Source organism: Podarcis bocagei, assembly GCF_964188305.1.
Source record: "Podarcis bocagei genome assembly, chromosome: 5".
In the NCBI taxonomy this organism is placed as follows: Eukaryota; Metazoa; Chordata; class Lepidosauria; order Squamata; family Lacertidae; genus Podarcis; species Podarcis bocagei.
The window spans coordinates 90,968,407-90,981,368 of NC_138129.1; positions in this window are offsets into that span (position 1 = coordinate 90,968,407).

Below are 12,962 nucleotides of genomic sequence, written 5' to 3' on the forward strand. Positions count from 1 at the left end.
AAACACACATATGTGCAGACACCCACACACCCACACACAAAATGATAATAATGAAAGTAAATATTTTCCCCCTTTTGTCTTCCAAAATCTTTTCTTCAACTTTGACTTCCTGTCAAAGTTTAATTCTTTTTAGATTAATTATTTTTATGTTAGTGTTTTGAAACAATTGCATGGCATCACAGTGTCAGCTGCATTTACACTGACTACAATTTTATTTTAAAATTAAGCTAGAGCAAAACACATACGCATTCAGCTTCCTCCACGTTTGAAATATATTCTATAACTTCCCTGATTTGAACTGAAACTTTCAAATGCACATTTTACACATTGCTATGGGCAGAGATTTCATTCATCAAAGCCTGGGTTGCTGAAAACCACCACTTGGGCCCCAGTGTTGTATAAATTTCTCCAGCAGATGCTGTTTGCAGTTTCTATTATTGGATATTTACTTCAATGCATTGTATGAATAACCTTGTATGACATTTGGTAGCCTCTTAGCACTTTATTAATTGCAACACAGGTCATTAGTTTTCAAAATACTGTTTGGCTTTTCTGATGCATGTATTACAGTTAAAGAATAACAGCACACGTATTTTACTTCCTAAAAAGATGCATTTTAAATTAAAATGACCAGAAGCATGTTTTCCCCTTAGAGCATGCACCATTACCGAGATCAAGACACTCTTCACAATGCCTGCACAACATGTGGCAAACCCTGCCAGATGCAGGCCACAAATATTGTTATAAGTTTGTGGGGCAGCAAGACTCCCCTAAAAGATCTGGATTCGGCAAAGGGTTGGAATTTAAGCAAACCCCTAAGTTCCCTGTTCTAGAGTTTAAACCAGTTTTTCCATATCCAGGAAACGGCCTGGCAGATGATCAACAACAAATCACCGAATTGGTCAGGCCATTAACTCATTAAGAAGGCAATTAACAGAGACTCTCTGGGCCAAACAGAAAATGGGGAAAGCCCCTCTGTTTTATGCTGCAGAGCATAGCTGTCAACTTACAGATTTGAAAATAAGGGACCAGCAGCCTTGAAAATAAGGGATCAGCAGCCAAAATAAGGGATTTTCCAAGCACAGGTATGTTCAACTTCTGAGCCCCTCCAAGCCAAAGGCAGAAAGCCCAGCCAGCAGCCAAACGAAGCCTCAAGCAGTGGTTCCCACAGTGCAGCGACCCGGCAAAGGGGATGCAGCAAGGAAAACCACCGTCACCTCTCTGCTGGGAAGCGCTGAGCAAAGGCGAGTCCCCAGGCAACGCTGCCGATTTGATCAACACCCCCAGTCATTCTTAGACTCCTTATTGGGTGAGCAACGCAGCCAAGCAACACAGTTGGAGCCTCCCTCCTCCCTGGCCGGCAGGGAGGGAGGGAGAGGAGCTGCTTCCTTTGAAACCCGGGAAATTTAAGGGACATCATCAATAAGGGACAGCAGAGGGGCATGGCGCTGGGATAAGGGACTTTCCCACCAAATAAGGGAGGGTTGAAAGCTATGTTGCATAGAGGGTGATGATTGGAGTCTCTTGGAATCCGAGGTTGCAGCAATGGGGAGGAAGAGGACCTTTTGGGGACATCTCTCCTGAGGTGCAGGTTAAATATATTTGTAAATAAACCATATATCATAAAGCCGCCACATACTCTGCTGTGTCTCATTGTTCCAAAAGAAAACACAAACCCTGGTACCCCTGAAATCTTGCACTTCTCGGAGATGGTGTGTAACAATAATAATAATAAAGGTAAAGGACCCCTGTATGGTTAAGTCCAGTCAAAGGCGACTATGGGGTTGTGGCGCTCATCTCGCATTCAGGTCAAGGGAGCTGACGTTTGTCTGCAGACAGCTTTCCGGGTTGTGTGGCCAGCATGACTAAACAGCTTCTGGTGCAACCAGACACTGTGACAGAAACCAGAGCTCATGGAAACGCTGTATACCTTCCTGCCACAGTGGTACCTATTTATCTACTTGCACTGGTGTGCTTTCAAGCTGCAAGGTTGGCAGGAACTGGGACAGAGCAACAGGAGCGTACCCCGTCGCAGGGAATTTGAGCCGGCAACCTTCTGATTGGCAAGCCCAAGAGGCTCATTGGTTTAGACCACAGCACCACCTGCATCCCTGGCGTGTAACAATATATTGTGGGCTGCCCAGGTGACAACCCCCCCACCTCCGTTTCCATTTTTATAGTCTCAGGCAGACAGCGAAACCTATAGACTGAGCCCCCTGGTGAGCTGCAGGTAGTCTGCTTTTGCCTTCATGAGTTGCTAGTTCAACAAGTCTGCATTGCATCACATTTAAGGGCAGAGTCGCCAGCCAAATTGTTTTGGCCAATCCAGCCACCACTATTTATGGAATGATAGAATCACATCAAGTCTAACCCCCTGCAATCTCAGCAAAAGCATCCAGGACAGATGGCCTTCCTACCTCTGCTCAAAACCCTCCATTGATGGAGAGTCCACCATCTCCAGAGGGAGTTGATTCCTCTGTTGAACAGTTCTTATTGTCAAAAAATTCTTCCTGATGTTTACATTGAGGTGGCAATATATTGTAGCCTGCCAATATATTCTCAAATAACAGCAGTGCTTTTTTCTGGGGGGACGCAGGGGTACACATACCCCTAAACAATTTGTGAATCTAAGTTTGGCCTTAGTATTTAAATATGAGTAGGAAAATGAAAGTACCCCTAAACATTTTTTTTAAAGCACTGATTAAGAGGCTCGTGTTTCCATTTTCCTGATTCCAGTTACCCTGCCCCCATTAAACCCAATTACAGTGGTACCTCGGGTTAAGTACTTAATTCGTTCCGGAGGTCCGTTCTTAACCTGAAACTGTTCTTAACCTGAAGCACCACTTTAGCTAATGGGGCCTCCTGCTGCTGCTGTGCCGCCAGAGCATGATTTCTGTTCTCATTCTGAAGCAAAGTTCTTAACCCGAGGTACTATTTCTGGGTTAGCGGAGTCTGTAACCTGAAGCGTCTGTAACCCGAGGTACCAATGTAGTGATGTCAGGTTTGTTGCCCAAACAGAAATAAGAAGTTAGTATCAGCATCCTTGAAGGAATACAATACATATTTTAAAATAAACCAAGAGGACAAATATCCTTATGAGAACTGAGTAGGGTGAGTAGATCAGGAATTTCACATTTGAGTTCCTTGAGAACTCTCAGAGCCCTCTGCGCCCATCAATTTTGTCAGTTTTTATTCTGTCTATTAGGCTTAGAGCTTCATCTCTCGTCACCCCTATCTGCCTCAGTTCCTCAGACTCCCTCCCTGCAAAAGTTCATTCAGGCACTGAGCTCTGCTCAATATTTTCCATTGTGGAGACAGATGCAAATAATCGATTCAGCTGCTCTGCAGTATGGAAGCTGACCTGTGCTTTTTGGCTTGGATTGTGTTTTTGAGTGATCTGTTCTGCTTTTTTTTTTTTTAGTTCCCCTTCCCAGGGCTGCTGACAGCTCTTTGCACTAGGTTTGGCCTCGCCTTCCCTTTCGTACTATGTCCCTCTGAACTACCATAACAGCACAGAAAACGCTATGCATGCTACTGCAAACTGCTCATTGACAGCTCTGGCTCTGCTCACCATCAACTTCAGCTCTCAGTTTGATTCCCCTCCTCCCTTTCTCTTTCTTTTGTTTTAAAAAAATATTTTTATTTGCAATTTCAACATAACAACTTATCAACGCATATCGTATTCATTATTTTTTCCCCTTTTCTCCCACCCCCCTCAAACCCTCCCTTCCCTCCCCCAGAGACTTCCCTCAGCTCCTCTCTCTGATTTCTCAACACATATTATTCTCTGCATGTTATAAAATTATGCAAATCCTTACATTATCTATCTACCATGTTATCAATCAATAAATTTGTGTGTGTTTATTCAAAACCCGCCAAGGAGTCCAATTCATTTTGTTGTGTTTTTAAATAATTTGTATAAAGTCCCCATTCTTCTTTGAAATCACAGTTGTCCTTGTCTCGCAATTTGTATGTCAATTTAGCCAGTTCTGCATAATTCATCCATTTCTCTTGCCACTGTTCTTTTATCGAGATTTCCTCATTCTTCCATCCTTGTGCTATCAAGACTCTTGCCGCTGCTGTTGCATACATCCCCCTTTCTCTTTCTATGTGTGCGTGTTCCCTGCCTGCAAATATATCCAGCAGCCAAAATGTTTTATTTCAACAGATGATGAAGTGATTTCCTCTTTTTGTCTCAATTTCCTATCCAATCTGATTTTTTTTTTTAAAAAAATATCTCTGTGGTGTAGTGGTTAAGAGCGGTGGACTCGTAATCTGGTGAACCGGGTTCGATTCCCTGCTCCTCCACCTGCAGCTGCTGGGTGACCTTGGGCCAGTCACACTTCTCTGAAGTCTCTCAGCCTCACTCACCTCACAGAGTGTTTGTTGTGGGGAGGAAGGGAAAGGAGAATGTTAGCCGCTTTGAGACTCCTTCGGGTAGTGATAAGGCGGGATATCAAATCCAAACTCCTCCTCCTCCTCCTCCTCCTCCTCTTGGAATCCAGTAAGTGTCCACAAAACCCTGAGGCAGATGCTTACACAAGCATCTTTTGCACATTAGGAAAAAAGGCAAAATACAAAAAGGAAATACAGTACCGCTTTTGCTCTGTAAATTTTCAACTAACACTGACAAGAGAGACAAAAAGGTCATAATGCCCCGAGGGTCTCATTTGCTCAGCATTTTAATCTCTGGACTAGCAAAAGCTAGAGAGGAAGGTTATATAAAATCCTTGCTTTCAGATAACACCATTTTCAACTACTCAACCAGAGCAAAGTTCACTGAGATAACCACATGTGAGGAAAAACTGAAATGTTTCTGGACAAGGATGGCCTTGTCATCCTTTATCTCACTGCCACGGGCCTCCATCTAACTAACAGGTTTCCGTGGAGCGCAACCTAAAAATATTCATCTCGAAGCTACTTCAACCTGAGGTATGACTGTACTTAGTTCCTGAATCCAGGTCACAGGCTCACCCTATTCATACACAAATACGCCCTTAAGTCAGGATTTGTGAGCAATGGGGAGACTTCCCTATTTCCTTCCTCACTGAAGAGGATTATTTGAGGTCAGTGAAAGAGTCAAAGGACTCCTTAATGGTTAAGTTCTGTCAAAAGTGACTATGGGGTTGCAGCGCTCGTCTCGCTTTTCATGACAAGGGAGCCGGTGTTTGTCCACAGACAGCTTTCTGGGTCATGTGGCCAGCAGGGCTAAACTGCTTCTGGTGCAACAGGACACTGTAACAGAAACCAGAGCACAAGGAAACGCTGTTTACCTTCCAGCTGCAGCGGTACCTATTTATCTACTTGCACTGGTGTGCTTTCGAACTGCTAGGTTGGCAGGAGCTGGGACAGAGCAATGGGAGCTCACCCCGTCGCAGGGATTTGAACTGCCGACCTTCTGATCGGAAAGCCCAAGAGGCTCAGTGGTTTGGACCACAGCGCCACCTGCATCCCCAAATCCACATACAGTGCACTGGACCCTGAAAGCCCTGTTGGCACCTCTGCTCAGGGGATATTATTACTTATTGGAGCAGCTTCTACATTTAAGTATTATACTGGAGTGTCTGTGTAGCTTTCTGCAGTGAGTTCAACACTTAATGTAAAGAAGGCAAATTGCCAGTCTGCAGGGATGATTTGACCCACTAAGTTCCCCCAGCTCCCCCAAATCAGTTTTCCATTAGCAATGGCACAGGGCTTGGGGTACAGCATAGGTAGGCAAACTAAGGCCCAGGGGCTGGATCCGGCCCAATCGCCTTCTAAATCTGGCCTGCGGACGGTCCAGGAATCAGCATGTTTTTACATGAGTAGAATGTGTCCTTTTATCTAAAATACGTATCTGGGTTATTTGTGGGGCCTGTTTTTACATGAGAATAATGTGTGATTTTATTTAAAATGCATCTCTGGGTTATTTGTGGGGGAAAGGAATTTGTTCATTCCCCCCCCCAAAAAAAAAATAGTCCGGCCCCCCACAAGGTCTGAAGGACAGTGGACTGGCCCCTTGCTGAAAAAGTTTGCAGACCCCTGGGGTAGAGGATGGGGAACCGAAGAAGACAAGCAGAGGCAGGGCAGTTTCCATCCTAAACATGTTTCTGGACTAGGCAAAGAGATTTAAAACCCTCCACCCACGCCAGCACTCTGGTGCAGATGTGCATTGACTCTCCACACTCATCAGACTGATCAACTGATGGGTGGGGAGGAGGAAATACCGTATTTTTTGCTCTATAAGACTCACTTTTTCCCTCCTAAAAAGTAAGGGGAAATGTGTGTGCGACTTATGGAGCGAATGCAGGCTGCGCAGCTGTCACAGAAGCCAAAACAACAAGAGGGATTGCTGCTTTCACTGCGCAGCGATCCCTCTTGCTGTTCTGGCTTCTGAGATTCAGATTTTTTTTTCTTGTTTTCCTCCTCCAAAAACTAGGTGTGTCTTGTGGTCTGGTGCGTCTTATAGAGCAAAAAATACGGTAATCCCCTTCCTCTCCGCAGTTATTTTTATAATTGGCTAATATATAGTATAGCTAAACAACAACAAAATAGTATAGCTTATAGCAGAGGTTTTTTTAAAAAAACTTAGAAGCTGGAGCTACTCAATCCCACCACCACCCGTTCTGTCCCATTGTTTAAAAAGAGTAAATAAAGGTTCCATTAGTAAAGGGGAAAAAATGTTATTTCCTTACATATTTACAAGCACAGCTTCAGATCCTAAGCCCACGTGCCAGAAGCTAGTTACATGGCTGCCTCATATAGGAGGGGAAAGAGAGAGCAAGGCAAAGGGAGAGAACGTGGAAATTTAATGGAAAACCTTGAAGTGTATTTTCTCCAGAGTCCAAACTATCCGTTAGTCTCAATCCTGCCCTCTGCCGACGGGAGACATGCAAGGTTGCTTTCTACCCAACACATTTTGAAGGGCATTAAAAAGATTAATGGACACAGCAGAAGAAATATGCTCTGAGCTGCAAGCTAGAGATACCATTTCCCAACACTACTTTGAAACAAACTAGTCATTTCCAGAGTTATTTTTTTTAAACAAAGAAAGAAAGAAAGAAAGAAAGAAAGAAAGAAAGAAAGAAAGAAAGAAAGAAAGAAAGAACAATCCTTAAGCTTTGCCCTAGGCTGGAAACGGTTCAGTCAGACCATTAGCTGTTAAAAACACACATTTCCTGGGTATATTACTTCAGAATTTCTTAGAATGCAGGTAACAGGTGAACAAGAAAGAAATTGGTTCTGTAAGTTTATTAAAGTTATAGCATAATGGGATCCCTCTGTTTTTATCGGAGAAAGGTTGGAGGGTATGGTTTTGATACTAGTTTAAGTGCCATGGAATAAAAGATTCCTGGAACCTGTAATTTGTTATGAATGTGAAGAATTCTGTTAGGGAGGTCCAGCCTTCTCCAGCAGCAATACAATTCCTAGGGTTTCCCGAAGAGTGGAAATGGCTTAAATAAGTTTACACCTGCAGATAATCCCTAAGTGAGCTTTTCTACTTGAAAAATGGGCACATTTCCAGGATGTATGTATCCAGTCTTTCCAATTTTCCTTCAGCTGGTTGCTAGTTGCAAGCAGGAGTGGCCCAGCTCCTTTTGCCACCAGAAGCTAATGGGAATATGCTGCCTTCCACCACACCCTGCCCACCCCACCAGAATGCCACCCTCTCTCTGAAACTCAGTGAGAGGGGAATGTTCCAGTGGTGGTGGAAGCAGTTGGGCGGGTGGGCAAGGTCTTCTTCTTCTTTGGCGATCACTCGTAGCCGAGTAAGATTGTCTTCCATAAGTGACCGTGGAGGCCAATTCTGGATCCACACGTCCTTCCACAGTGGGGACATAGGTTTCCAGGTGGGAGTTGATCACAGTGAGGGTTTGCCCAACATGCCTTCCTCTTAGCACATTTCTCCCTTTCGTCCTGAGTTTGAGCATCTTCAAAGCCCATGGCACCTTTGGTAATTCCAATTCTGTGAGGGCTAAACTGATTTCTAAAATGCCCTCCCCACTCCATAGCCCCCTGCTTGCTTGCTCACTTACCTGCCTGTCATTCCATTCTGTTGTCATGTTGGAGTGGCTGTCTATCAGTGGCCATGCCAACTACAGCGTGACAACAGCCTTACATTTTTATGTATATAGGAAGAAATGTCAATAATTCGGGGCTTGTACCACTCTGATAGTCACCTTCCACATCTATTGCTTACCAATTCTAACTACTTATGACATTGACATTGAATTTTCCTCCCTTAGCAGTCATGCTCTGACATATTATCCTTCTACGTGCTCCTAATATTCCATTGGTGTTCTCTGATCTGTAAGCAGACACACGTCTGATGGCTAAAACAATTTCAGGCCGAAGGAGCTGGCGTTTGTCCACAGACAGCTTTCTGGGTCATGTGACCAGCAGGACTAAACTACTTCTGGTGCAACGGAACACCGTGACAGAAAGCAGAGCTCACGGAAACACTGTTTACCTTCCTGCCACAGTGGTACCTATTTATCTACTTGCACTGGCTAGGGTGGCAGGAGCTGGGACCGAGCAATGGGAGCTCACTCTGTCACGGGGATTTGAACCGCCAACCTTCTGATCGGCAAGCCCAAGAGGCTCAGTGGTTTAGACCATTGCGCCATCCGCGTCCCAACTTGTACTACAAGTTGGCTTTGGGGAAGGTTGTGCAAAAACTATACATACGGATCATTTTGTCCTTACCAATATTTTAGGAGCAAATTTGCGGAAGCCAGCTTCCATAACCATTGGCAGAAGGCACCAAACGTGCTTTCCCTTAGTAGACCAGAGTTCCCGGAGTAGATCTTAGCTGGCGGCAAAGAAAGAGAAGAGAGTGGTAGGGTTTGGCTCTTATGTCCTAAACATAGTGCACCCTCTAGTGCTAACTCAAAGGAAATTTTTTATGTTGAGGTCAACATCTATCCAGGGCCTTTTGCAACACAACTGCTTTTTCCTTGATAGAGGAACACCTGCGGGGGAAAAAATATTGTTACCAAAGTTGGGTGCCTCCTCCTCTGCTGAGTGGTGGCCAGAGCTCATGGCGTTGCAGACACTCACCCAGGGTCTGTGATCCTTTGGTAACTGAGATATGACAGAGGCTGTCGTAGCTTTAAGAAATAATAATAATAATTGCAAACATGCGCTGGATTATGGAGAAAGCTAGAGAGTTCCAGAAAGACATCTACTTCTGCTTCATTGACTATGCAAAAGCCTTTGAATGTGTTGACCACAGCAAACTATGGCAAGCTCTTAAAGAAATGGGAGTGCCTGATCACCTCATCTGTCTCCTGAGAAATCTCTATGTGGGACAAGAAGCTACAGTTAGAACTGGATATGGAACAACTGATTGGTTCAAAATTGGGAAAGGAGTACGGCAAGGCTGTATATTGTCTCCCTGCTTATTTAACTTATATGCAGAATTCATCATGCGAAAGGCTGGGCTGGATGAATCCCAAGCCGGAATTAAGATTGCCGGAAGAAATATCAACAACCTCAGATATGCAGATGACACAACCTTGATGGCAGAAAGTGAAGAGGAATTAAAGAACCTTTTAATGAGGGTGAAAGAGGAGAGCGCAAAATATGGTCTGAAGCTCAACATCAAAAAAACGAAGATCATGGCCACTGGGCCCATCACCTCCTGGCAAATAGAAGGGGAAGAAATGGAGGCAGTGAGAGATTTTACTTTCTTGGGCTCCATGATCAGTGCACATGGTGACAGCAGTCACGAAATTAAAAGACGCCTGCTCCTTGGGAGAAAGGCGATGGCAAACCTAGACAACATCTTAAAAAGCAGAGACATCACCTTGCCAACAAAGGTCCGTATAGTAAAAGCCATGGTTTTCCCAGTAGTGATGTATGGAAGTGAGAGCTGGACCATAAAGAAGGCTGATCGCCGAAGAATTGATGCTTTTGAATTATGGTGCTGGAGGAGACTCTTGAGAGTCCCATGGACTGCAAGGAGATCAAACCTCTCCATTCTGAAGGAAATCAGCCCTGAGCGCTCACTGGAAGGACAGATCGTGAAGCTGAGGCTCCAATACTTTGGCCACCTCATGAGAAGAGAAGACTCCCTGGAAAAGACCCTGATGTTGGGTAAGATTGAGGGCACAAGGAGAAGGGGATGACAGAGAATGAGATGGTTGGATGGTGTTCTTGAAGCTACCAGCATGAGTTTGATCAAACTGCGGGAGGCAGTGGAGGACAGGAGTGCCTGGCGTGCTCTGGTCCATGGGGTCACGAAGAGTCGGACACGACTAAACGACTAAACAACAACAACAATAATAATAATTTGTATTTATTCCCCCACCTTCCCCAGCCAAGGCCGGGCTCAGGGAGGCTAACAAGCAATAATAAAAACAAGTTGAATGAATACAACTTAAAAACAAGATTAAAATACAACAATTAAAATATTGAAACATTAAAATATTAAAATGCAGCCTCATCACAGGAGGAGAAAGGAAAAAGGAAAAAGAAAGAGGGGGAGGGAATCAAATTGGCTCCAATCCAGAGGCCAGGCGGAACAACTCTGTCTTACAGACCCTGCGAAAAGAAAGCAGATCCTGCAGGGCCCTGGTCTCATGAGGCAGAGCGTTCCACAAGGCTGGAGCCAGTGTTGAGAAGGCCCTGGCTCTGGTTGAAGCTAATCTAACTTCCTTAGGGCCCGGGACCACTAGGGTGTTGCTATATATGGACCTTAAGGTCCTCTGTGGGGCGGTCCCGTAGGTACGAGGATCCTAGGCCGTGAAGGGCTTTAAAGGTCAAAAGCAGCACCTTAAATCTGACCCTGTACTCCACCAGGAGCCAGTGCAGCTGGAAAAGCACTGGGTGAATATGCTCCCATGGCAGAGACCCCGTGAGGAGCCTCGCTGCAGCATTCTGCACCCGCTGGAGTTTCTGGGACAGCTTCAAGGGCAGCCCCATGTAGAACGAACTACAGTAGTCAAGCCTGGAGATGACCGTCGCATGGATCACTGTGGCCAGGTCGGGACGGGAAAGGTAAGGAAATATGGTTTATTCACCTGTTTATGGCTTCAGTCTGCATAGAGCACGGTCATTTCCAGAGGGGCTTGTACCTCATAGTAGTGCAGCCCTGAAGCTAAAGGTATCTCTCCCAGCCAGCCTTCAAAAGATGGATCCCAGTCTGTCTTCTTCCTCCTTCTTCCTCCAAGAACACCTTGCTAAAAACCAGGGTGGATTTGATTTAAATCGAATGGATTTAAATCACTAGTCAGTAAGACTTGATTTAAATCTTTTTCTTCTTTTTACAAAAGGACTCATTCTTGCTGGTATAATCTTAATACAGTGGTGCCTCGCAAGACGAAATTAATTCGTTCCACGAGTTTTTTCGTCTAGCGAATTTTTCGTCTTGCGAAGCACGGTGTCGGGAAAGTTTTGGAAAAGCTTCAAAAATCACCAAAGTCTTCAAAAACCTCAAAAAAGGCTACCACACCGCGTTCTATGAGTTGCTCCTCGAAGTCAAGTCACAACTGTATTAACGGTGTTAAGAAAAGGGAAACAAACTTGCAAGACGTTTTCGTCTTGCGAAGCAAGCCCATAGGGAAATTCGTCTTGCGAAGCAGCTCAAAAAACGCAAAACCCTTTCGTCTAGCGAGTTTTTCGTCTTGCGAGGCATTCGTCTTGCGGGGCACCACTGTATTTACAACCAGATGAAGGTTTCATTTTTGGAATAATAAAATTTCAGAGTAGTTTTTACAGTTATATCAAAAATTACTGATTTGGTTATACTATTAGAAATACATAGACAGATAATTATGACATTATGGTGAAGTTTAATAAGTTAACTGTTTATATTTGGAAGACTTTTCTGCTGTACTTTATTGGAAGGATAAAAATGATCATTTCCTGAAGAACAATTTAAACAATTTATTTAACTAAAACAGTAACATTCTAGCATATGTATCCATGTTTGTTAACTGATGTGGTTAAACAATTTTTCCAAAACAACACCCTTAGACTGAGTTTTAGCACACGTGAAAAACTTAAAACAAATCTTTATTTCCTGATGAATAACCTTTGCACTATAATGCAACTTACCGGTAAATAGAAAACTATCATTAGAAAGATTTTTCCTTCAAAAGCATTTTGTTTAATAAAAAAAAAATCTGATTTAAATAAAAAAATCTGAATTTTTTATTTTTTATTTTTAAAAATCATTGATTTTTATCTACCCCACTAAAAATTTTCCTTTCCTGTCACCTCACAACTTGGGAACCTTCCAAACCCCCAGTTTCTGTTCATACCCCAGGGCAGGGAGAAGGACAGTTCTCTTGTACTGCCAATGGCCCTCATTTTTTTCTTAATGACGCTAGCTTGGCCAGGTCATTCTGCATAGGCTAGCCCAGGAATTCCTCTGCAGTTTGTATTTCTCCCTTCACGTCATCAAAGTCCTGCCATTTATTACCGTATTTTTCGCTCTGTAACACGCACCAGACCATAACACGCACACAGTTTTTAGAGGAGGAAAACAAGAAAAAAAATATTCTAAGTGGGGAGGGAAGGAAAAGCACTGAAGGGACAAGGAGCACGCGTGGGGTGTGTGGAGAAGGATGCTGCTAATAATGAAGAAGAGGGGTTTAAGGGGAGAAGGAACACGCGTGGGGTGGGTGGAGAAGGATGCTGCTAATAATGAAGAAGAGGGGTTTAAGGGGAGAAGGAACACGCGTGGGGTGGGTGGAGAAGGATGCTGCTAATAATGAAGGAGAGGGGTTTAAGGGGAGAAGGAACACGCGTGGGGTGGGTGGAGAAGGATGCTGCTAATAATGAAGAAGGGGTATAAGCGGAGAAGGCTCCTCTCCTCTCCCACTTTGCTCCTTTAGGCATTACCTCCATAACACGCACAGACATTTCCCCTTACTTTCTAGGAGGCCCAAAGTGAGTGTTATGGTGCAAAAAATACGGTAATTTCTAGCATTTTTGGGGGGGGGTTCCTCCTCCCAAATCTATAACAATATATTGGA